General features: G+C 44.8%; 1 long non-coding RNA gene across 1 annotated transcript; it reads right to left on the bottom strand.

Moving 5' to 3' along the window:
• Window positions 1-4,807: 4,807 nt before the first annotated feature.
• On the bottom strand, window positions 4,808-6,905 carry LOC106150217. The gene is made up of 2 exons (XR_001236888.1): window positions 6,648-6,905; window positions 4,808-5,778 (listed from the first exon to the last, which is right to left on the bottom strand). It is a non-coding gene; the product is annotated as an uncharacterized LOC106150217 (long non-coding RNA).
• Between the last annotated feature and the right edge of the window lie 3,174 nt (window positions 6,906-10,079).

Here is a 10,079-nt window from a genome sequence, read left to right as displayed (position 1 = left end):
GGAAAGGAGGGGGGAGGGAAGGGAAGGGAAGGGAAGGGAAGGGAAGGGAAGGGAAGGGAAGGGAAGGAAAAAGCTCTGGGAGGCTGAGGCCTCCAGGTGAAAGGTCAAGACCATCTTGGACAACTCAGTAAGACCCTATCTCAAAATAAAAAATAAAAACAAAGACTGGGGATGTAGCTTAGTGCAAAGGCCCTGGGTTTAATCACCAGGGCAAAGGAAGAAAGAAAGAAAGAGAGAGAGAAAGAAAGAAACAAAGACAGAAAGAAATGAGAGAGGGAGGGAGGGAGAGAGAGAGAGAAGAAGAGGGGAAAGGAAGGAGGGAGAGAGGGAAGGAGGGAGAGAATTCACCTATCATGTCGAAGCAATGTTCATTAATGTTTTTTTATGTTTCTCCTCTATCTTTTCCCCAGGCATATTTTTATATATTCCAACCATACCACATATGCAAATTTGCATCCTGTTCATTTTCCAGACAAATTGCATTCACCCGGAATGAACAGCTATACAGCCTGTGACTGCTTGCCTGTGCCCTGACTTCATTGTTAGAATTAGTTCTTTGCCCTGGAAAGTAATAAAGAGATGACCCTTCTGGCCCTTAGGGCAGCATACATTAAGGATATGATTTCAGTTCTTGGTTCATCTGTGTTTAGAAAGAGCTGTGGAGTGAGTCTGTTTCTCTCTCCCCACTCCGACTGCCTGGAACTGGGGCATGGCGGGGCCATTCTGAATCACACAGGCTGGGCTCTCCTAGGGATGACAGCACCGTAGGCAGACCTAGCCTGCGTCTCTGCCCTGGGAAGCCTCCATCCTAGGCTGGGACATTTGTGTTTGGTCTATAGTAGTTCCACTTATTCTGGGGGGATGTGTCCCAAAACCCCAACAGACACTGGAATCTAGGGTTAGTATTGAATCCCATACATACTTTGTGTGTGTATGTGTGTGTGTGTGTATATATATATATATATATAATATATTTAATATATACATTAAATTTAATTTATCATTTAAGCACTAAGGGGTCAACAACAACTAATAATAAAATAGGACAATTTAAACTATATATCATTCTAAAAGTCATGTAAATGAGGCATCAGCTGGGCACAGTGACACATAGCTACGAACCCAAGATCCTGGGAAGCCAAAGCAAGATGATCACAAGTTTAAGCTCAGCTTGGGTAAATTTATTGACTTATTTTATTTTACTTTTATGGTCTTTTTGAGACAGGGTCTGGCTATGCAGTTCAGGCTAGTCTTGAAATCACTTTGTAGCCTAGGCTGGTCTCAAACTCAAAACAATCCTCCTGCCTCAGCCTCCCGAGTACTAGGATTACAGGCATATGCCACCAACGCTTGGCAGGGATATTTTATCTTATTTTATTTTTTTGGTCCAAATTTAGTGACTTAGTGAGACCCTGTCTCAAAACAAAACAAAACAAAAAACTGGGGATGTAGCTTATTGTGAAGACCCTGGGTTTAGTCTCCAGTAATGGGTGGTGGGTATGGGTATCTTTCTCTCTCAGAAAAGGTTACTTGAATGTAAGCATTCCAATATGTTGACTGTTGGTCTGGTAATTGAGATGGCCACTAAGTGCCTAACGGGCAGGTGACTCATACTGTGTGGATACACTAGACAAATAGATAATTTGGATTCTCAATGGGACAAAATGGAGTAGGCTGGGATTTCATCCTGCTACTGAAAACAGAGAGTGATTTACAACTTATGAATTGTTTATTTCTGGACTTTCCATTTAGTATTTTTGGTAACTGAAACTATAGAAAGTGAAACCATGGGCAAGTGCATATTTGTGTGTGAGAAATAAGGTTCTACTTTGTTTAAACTACTGTTGCACTGAGTTCTGTTTTAGTGTTCATGTCCTTTTCTATCCTAACAGTGCTCATTACAAATGAATAACTCTTGCTTGTAAATTTCTGAAATATCAGTCTTTCTTTCTTCTTTCCTTCCTCTTTCTTTCTTTTCTTTCTGTCCTTCTTTCTTTCTTTCTTTCTTTCTTTCTTTCTTTCTTTCTTTCTTTCTTTCTTTCTTTCTTTTTAAGACTGGGTCTTGTTTTGTAGCCCAGGCTGACCTTGAACTCATGGTGGTCCTCCTGCTTCAGCCTCCTGAGTGCTGGGATTACAGATGTGTGCCACCACACCTGGCCAGAAATAGCGGTTTTGAAGGGGTCATAGTTGTCTGTTCTCTGGAGTGACTGATCTTTCATTCACTCATTCATTCACTGCATATTTACTGAGTGCCTACTTTGTCCAGGCCCAGAGCTGGGGGATGGGAAGCAGCAGTGAACAGAACTGCCCTCGAGGAGCCCACCTCCTAGCAAGAAAACATCAACAACATAACCTGTTTTGTCAGAGATGGCATGTCCCAAAACGTGTGGCAGAGACTGTAACTGCTCACCAAATTCTTGCCATTTGCTTCTTCCAATACTGCAAACTGCATTTCCCATCCTCCCAGACTGCATTTCCCATCCTCCCTTGCAACTCCATCTGGACACATTACTGGTTTCTAGCCAATGGCATGTGAGCAGATATGTTGTGCAACCCTTCCACCCTTAGGTGTGACAGACCTCCCACGTGGAAGCCCTCAGCTCCTTCAACTCCACTGAATGAGAGGGTGGGGGCAGTACAGAGGATGGAAGGCCCTGGGATCCCCATTTGCCTCTGAGGACCAGTCACCCCCCTGACCATATTATCTTCTGGTATGAATGAAAACTAGGTTAAGCCACTGAGAAGTGAGGATACTTTGGTGAACAACAGCTAGCTATTTACCTTGTTTAATACTCTTCGAAGAAAAACTCTGTAAACTGGTAGCTCTAATTTTTCACACCTCTTTATCTCCTTGCCTTTTCACTAACTTCTAACAACTCTCATCGAAGACTACAATGTATTGTCTCACACCGAGCAGGTCTCGCACCTGATTTAGCAAAAGAATAAAGCAGAAGAATGTGTGACACTTGCAAGCAACAGCTAACTAACACACTCTCCCTGTCCAAATAATTTCAGAAATTAATGCCTAGGCGGTCCCCTCCTGTACAGTTGTCATAGGCTATCACGTGTAAATGAAGATTCCTCCAACAAGAGCTCATCTAACTTCATTAAAGCCAGCATTCCCCATATATCATTCAGCGAGGAGCCCTTTTATCTTCAAGTATCTATTAATATTTCATGGATCTTTGTCAAACGCTCAAATGCTGGTAAGATGCATGCTTATTACCAATTTGCTTTGGTCTTTTTTTTGCTATTGTTCAAAAGTGGCATCATGAACATTCTTATAGTGAAATATTTTTCCCACTTGCTGGATTACTTTAAGAAACTAAATTCCTAGGAGTATAAAAGGTGGATTGACAGATTTGTATCTTCTCAGGCTTTGGACTCAGGCTGTGTAATCTTTTTCCAGTAAGGTCATTCCCATTCATATTCAGGGAATGGAGTCCCATTCATATCCCAGTCACAAAGAACAGAGACTCTCATTCCTGTGAGCTCTCTCCTTGGCCTTAGGGAACCACATTTTAAACATTCTCGCTGATCAACAGACAAATAGAAGCATCTCAGTATTTCAGGTAGTAAATTACTCAAATATTACTTGACGTAAATTTGTCTTTGATTAATTGTTGGTGTTGTTGGTGGTTTGTTGAGTTGGTTGGTTGGTTTGGTTGGTAGCACTGGGGATTGAACCCAGGGCCTTCACACTGAGCTACGCTTGTAGCCCTTTTCTTTTATTTTTTTATTTTGAGACAAAGTCTTGCTAAGTCACTCAGTTGCCCAGGTTGGCCTCAAAGAACCTAGATTCAGTCCCCAGTGCCTCAGTAAGTAAGTAAATAAGTAAGTAAGTAAGTAAATAAATAAATAAATAAATAACTTTAATTTTGATCCTGTCTTTTTGGACAGAAGGGATAGTCAGCTTTTTATACAGTCAAACCCATCAATCTTCTCCTCAGTGATTTGTTCTCGCTTTCAAGTACAAAAAGTCTTTCCATACCCAGAGGTTCTTAAATATTTATTCCATCTCCAGGACTTTTATTGTATAATATTCTTCCCACTTTCTACTTTGGTCCATCTGGATTTTATTTTCATTTATCGTGTAAGATGAAGCTACAAATTGATATTTTCCCCCCAAATGGTTGAGATACAAATCCAACTGGTGTGACATTATGCTTCTGTTCTATAATACGTTCCCTCCCTCTCTACTCTGTCTTTGGCCAGTCATTCTGGTATATTTCCCAAGGTGATTGTTCTCACACTGAAAACACACTTTAAATTACATGAGCTTCATAACTCTGTGTGTGTGTGTGTGTGTGTGTGTGTGTGTGTGTGTGTGTGTGGTAGCACCATGAATTCAGCACAAAACCTTCATAATGAACTGTACCCCCAGCCCTTTCTGATTTTTTTTAAATTTGGAGACATGATCTTGCTAAGTCACTAAGTTGCCCAGGCTAAGCTTGAATTTGTGAGCATCTAGCCAGTCTCCCAGAGTGCTGGGATTACAGGCATGAGCCACCAGGCTTAACTTTTCTTTCTTTCCTTCTTTCCTTCTTTCCCTCTTTCTTTCTTTCAAGCAAAGTCTCACTATGCTACCCAGACTAGCTTCAAACTCCTGGGGAATTTTCCTGCCTCAGCCTCTCGAGTAGTTTGGTTTAGGTCTCACCATACCCCTATTCTGCTCCATGATCTTATGGCCCTGTCACCAGTATATTCATAGCAACTAGAGCATAGTGCTTGGTAGGGACTCAAAAAATATGTGGTGAAAGAATGAATGAGTATATAAACGAATGAGCAAATAAAATGAATGAGTATGTTCACTCATTGATGTAGGGAATGAGCATATTTATGTTAGGTCAGCATCCTTCTCCTTCTTTCGGGCCTGCGGGCAAATAGGAAACCTTGTCTCAGATAACTGTTGCCACACAACAAAATATCCAAATACCAGTGGCTTAAAATAATGACCACCTGTTTTCTGCTCATTGTCCTGTGTTCAAGAGTTTGACAGAAGGCTAAGGAGGGGGCCTGTCCCTGCTCCCATGACACTGGCCGAGACTGCGGCACCCACAGTGGCTTGTTCACTTCCAGGTCTGCATCAGTTTGAGAACCTTAAATGGCTGGGCCGAGCTGTGACTGCAGAACAGGGGATCAGATGTCAGGGGCTCCAGCTCTTGCTCTTGTCTGGCTTCGTCAGCTCCTCCACGTGGCATTCCCGTATCATTTCTCCCCATGCCCCTTCAGGTGGCCTCTCCATATGATCCCCCACAGGCAGCTCAGGGGTCCTGAGCTCACAAAGGCAAAGCTGCCAGGCATAACACTCTGGGTAGAACCGGCTGAGGGTGACTCTGTCACAGTATATTGGTTAAAGCAAGTCAGGCATCCCAGACCGGCAGGCCGCGGGGATGGCAGGCGCGGTGTATTACATTAAGAGCGGAAACAGAGAGGCATAGTTTCTTGTGAGACACAGAATAACCATCTTCCCCAATGCATTGCTCAGCTCATTCACAAAGGCTGGATGCAAGGGTAGGCCACGCAGACACAGCCTCCTAAATGCAGTGAGCCCGGAGTGAGTCCAGTGAGTCCTGAGGCTGATGCCACCACTAACCCGGGTGGTGAGTGCCCAGGAAGGCTTTCACAGAGGCAACTGCACCCCTGGTGTCGGTACTCCGAGAGAGAACTAGGAGCTGAGTAACGTGAAGAAGCTGAAGTTATTTTGTTTCATGATTCTGGAGGCTGGAAAGTCCAAGCTTGGGTGCTGGGGTCTGGTGAGGGCTTCTGCTGCTTTACCTCATGGCAGGAAAGTCAGAGGGCACAGCAGGCGTGTGTGGAGGAGGCAAAACAGAGGGATGCTTAGTTTATAACAACAGCTCACCCATTTCAGCGACAGGCATTCACAATCTTAACAACCTTACCATCTCTCTTCTCTTTTTTCTTCTTTTCTTTTTGGCCCTGGGGATTAAACCCCGGGGCACTTTACCACTGAACTACATCTCCAGCCCCTTTTTAATTTTTTTTAAAAATTTATTTTGAGACAGGGCCTCTCTAAGTTGCCAGGCCTGGGCTCAAACTTTTGACCCTCCTGCCTCAGCTCCCTCTGCGCTGGGAGTACAGGTGTATGCACCACATCAGCTTATCACCTCCTAGAGGCCAGCTCCCAGGCATGCCACAGAGGTAATCACATTTCTACGTGAATTTTGGAAGTAATGAATCATATTCAAATCCAAGCACCTAGGTTTTAAAAATGAGTGGAACATGGCCATTCAAATGAAGATCATGTAAAAAATACATTAGGTTGAAACCACGTAGAGATTTGGTCCTGCCGAATCACTAAAGTTCAAGTCACGAAGATGAGGCTGTAAGTCAAAGCAAGGTCCATGTAACGCAGAATGATGGACGCCCTCAGTGCCATAAAGAAATGTGGCTTCTGTCTTGCAGGATGGCAATTCTCAGTCAGCAATTGGGCATCAGAGTTACTGTAGTCTAGGCAGGTGTGGTGGCGCATGCCTGTATCCCAGTGCTCAGGAGGCTGAGGCAGGTGAAACATCTCAATTCTGAGGCCAGTCTGGGCTTCCTAGTGAGCTCAAGACCAACCTGGACTATGTAGCGAGATCCTGTCTCAAAAAAAAAAAAGAAAAGAAAAAAGAAAAATCACTCACCTCCAAAGCCAGGTATGGATATTATGGTTTTGAGAAATCTAAGCAGCATCTGGGAGTGTGGGGGATGTTCTGTGGGTAATCATCCTATACATTAGAGAAGTGGAGGCTGGGCTATATAGCCATGCAGACGATTGCCCAAGCCACAAGAATAAAGGTCATCTAACGGGAAGGTTTAAAGTCGGCAGGGAAAAGGACTCACTCCAGCACCTCAAAGAATAGCTTTTGTATCAAGATGTGGCCCCCAATTCCCTCCAGAGAGTTGGCATTTGTGGAGCCACTTGGCTGAGCTTGTGGCTGTTGCAACAAACACAGAAAAGCAGAAGTGAGACTGTATGACTCTATGGCCACGTCGGAAAAGGTCACATGCTGTCTGCCTGTATCTTTGGGGACATTTACCCTAGGAGAAGCCGGCTGCCGTGTAAGATCTCAGTGCTGGAGTGGCCGTGTGTGATTGCTCTGGTCAAGAGTCCAGCTGAGCTCTCAATTGACAGCCAGCAACACCACCAGCTGTGTGAAAGAGCTGCCTTGGACAGGAGCCCAGCTGGGATTTCAAATGACTACAGTCTCGGCCAGCATTTGACTTCACCCACGAGAAAGACACCAAAGCAAGAACAGCTTGCTGAGACCTTCCTGAACTCCTGACCCATAAAATTGGAGAAAAAATAAAGGGGTTATTTTAAGTGGCCTCATTTGGGGATAATTTGCTATGAGAGATATATCAGTCAGGGTTTACTAGAGAAACAGATATTACACAAGATATACAAATGTATAAGAAATTACAAGATTGGCTTACGATGGTCAGCCACAGAGTTGGATTAAGAAGCGTGCTGGAGGCTGACCATCGTAAGCCAATCTTGTAATTTCTTATACATTTGTATATATTGTGCTATATCTGTTTCTCTAGTAAATCCTTACTGATACAGATTTTGGTACCGGGAGTGGGGCCAGGGGCAAAATGTTATGATTCTAATGTAATATAATGTTGATAGACTTTAATACTGGCTCTTAAGAATTGTTAAACCTGTGTTATAATGTTCAAGTTGTGAAATGATAAGAATGAGCACGTCTTTGTATGTGGAAATGGTTTAAAGAAATGTGTTTGGTTGCCAAGTTGACAGGGCGTGCATCGTTATGGTTGCTACACCGTGTCAACTTGAAAGGTTAGCTGTTTAACTAAGCAACTCAGCAGAGGGAAGTCAGCAGGAGGCCAGGGTCCTCTCTTTGTAACCATCCTCATCCTGTGCAAAAGGCGGGCAAGAAGATGGTATGAGTGCTATACTACCTCTAGATGGGGGTAGCCTGCTTATAATATAAGGGAGGAAAACAGGATTGCTCTCCCTTTTGCTCTTGTTGTTTTTGCTGTCTTCTGCCACCTTGAGGTGTTGCCCCTGTGCCATGCCACCCTGCCTTGTAGTCAGCTGATTATGGAGTAGAACCTCCACAAACTGTGAGCTAAATAAACCTTTCCTTCCTTAATTTAGGGGAAGGGGTATTTTGTCTCAGGAATGAGAGAAAAGTAACTAAGACAACAGACAACAAACAACAGGGGCTGCAAACTCAACCATAACCCAAAAGTGGTCAGATGCGGATGTAAACCAGACAGCAGGGACTGGTGTTGGAGAATAGGTGTGATGGGAAGCCAGGAAGTACTGTGCTGGGCTGTATTCACCCCAAGATCTGCTCTTCGAGCTCTCCTCTCTGCCAGCACCAGGGGTGGTTTCTGGTCTACCTGGCATCTGGATTCGCCTAGTCCTCGGCCAGTGGGAAGCGTGGCAAGGAGGAGTATGCAGGGGCAAGGGGCCAGGGTGATTTGGCCCTTCCCCCATGGCTGTGCCTCCTCCGAGCTCCTGATCCTGCCAGCCGGACAACCCCCTTGAGTTTCCGGCCTCTGCTAGATGACTTCCTCTCTGGCCCCTGGCGACACCACCTCCTCTCTTTGTCCTTCAGCCTGCAGTCAGCAAACTTCCTGCTAGTACCCATTTCCGATTGCTTCACTGGCTCCCATTTGGCACAAACAAAACCATAATATTTCTCCCTTAAATACTGAGGACTGCTGAGCTGAAGAATGCTAGAACGCAGAGGGATTTTCTGCCCTCTTCATCTCTCTGCCTAAAGGCAGGACATAAATTCTCCTTTACTGGAGACAGCTTCTATCAGTTCAGGAGCAGGCACTAGGGAGCCGCAAACCAACGTGGCTCCACCAAATTCTTCCCATCAGATTTGAATCCCACAAGTTTCCCTTCTTTAGCTGTGGTCCTTTGTCCTGTCATTGATGGGAAATTGATTGTTCTTTGTCTAAAAAGTCTAAGAGCATCTTGCTTTGATCAGTTTCTTTGGATTTTACTGTGTTGTGAAATCTCCAGAAACATGTCAATTTAATTAAGCTTGTATGCTTTTCTTTTCTTAATCAGCCCTTGTATTGATATGGTTTCTTTTGCGGGGTGCGGGGGTAGTTTCCGGTACCGGGAATCGAACTCACGACCTTGCATTTGCCAGGCAGGCGCTGTGCCGCTGAGCTAAATCCCCAGCCCCTGATATGGTTCCTTGATCCAGCCAAAGAGCCCACCTAAAAGCCAAGGAGTGATGGAGGGGACCTCACCTCTCCTATGGGCCTCTCAGTTCCTCCCTCCCCTGCATATTCTCCTCCATGTTAATGGTCCTCTGTTTTAATATGGGAGTGGGGCTTTTGGTTTATTTGCAGTACCGAGGACTGAACCCAGGGCCTTCAAACTGAGCTACACTCCTGACCCTTTTTTATTTTATTATTTTATTTTATGTATTTATTTTGGAGACGTGGTCTGGCTAAGTCACTAAGTTGTCCAGGCTGGGCTTGAACTTGCCTCAGCCTCCCAAAGTGCTGGGATTACAGACATGCGCCACAACACCCTGCTTGGGAGTAGTTCTGGATCCTCTCAGGTCCTCAAAGATTCAGGGACTCCAGCCCATGTGCCCAAGTAGGAAGGTGGACCAGTGCGGCCAAACAAATATCCAATGTGTCAGAAACCTAGAATCAGGATCGTCACAGGAAATGTCCAAGAGTCATACACTGTGGATACCAGTGGTTCCCTGACTTCACAGTAGGCAAAAGTAGCAAAAGACTGAGGAGGAGCAGTGGGAACAGCACATTCACTAAGTACCTGCTAGGTGCGGGTACAGGTAAACAAGAAAGTTAAGTACTGAGGTAGGCATGGTGGTGCATGCCTTGTAATTGCAGCATTCTGGAGGTGGAGGCAGGAGGATCACAAGTTTAAGCCCAGCCTAGGCAGCTTAGCAAGACTCTGTCTCCAAATCAACCATTTAAAAAAGGGCCGGGAAAGGAACTCAGTGCAAAGGCCCTGGGCTCAATCCCCAGTACTGCAGGGGGGAGGGAGACAGATGAATACCTGCCCTTGTGCGCATGCGTCATGGAAAAGGAGACACACAAATGAAGGA

Source organism: Chinchilla lanigera, unplaced genomic scaffold (assembly GCF_000276665.1).
Source record: "Chinchilla lanigera isolate Chin_1 unplaced genomic scaffold, ChiLan1.0 scaffold00067, whole genome shotgun sequence".
Lineage (NCBI taxonomy): Eukaryota > Metazoa > Chordata > Mammalia > Rodentia > Chinchillidae > Chinchilla > Chinchilla lanigera.
This window is presented reverse-complemented; position numbering and strand designations above follow the sequence as displayed.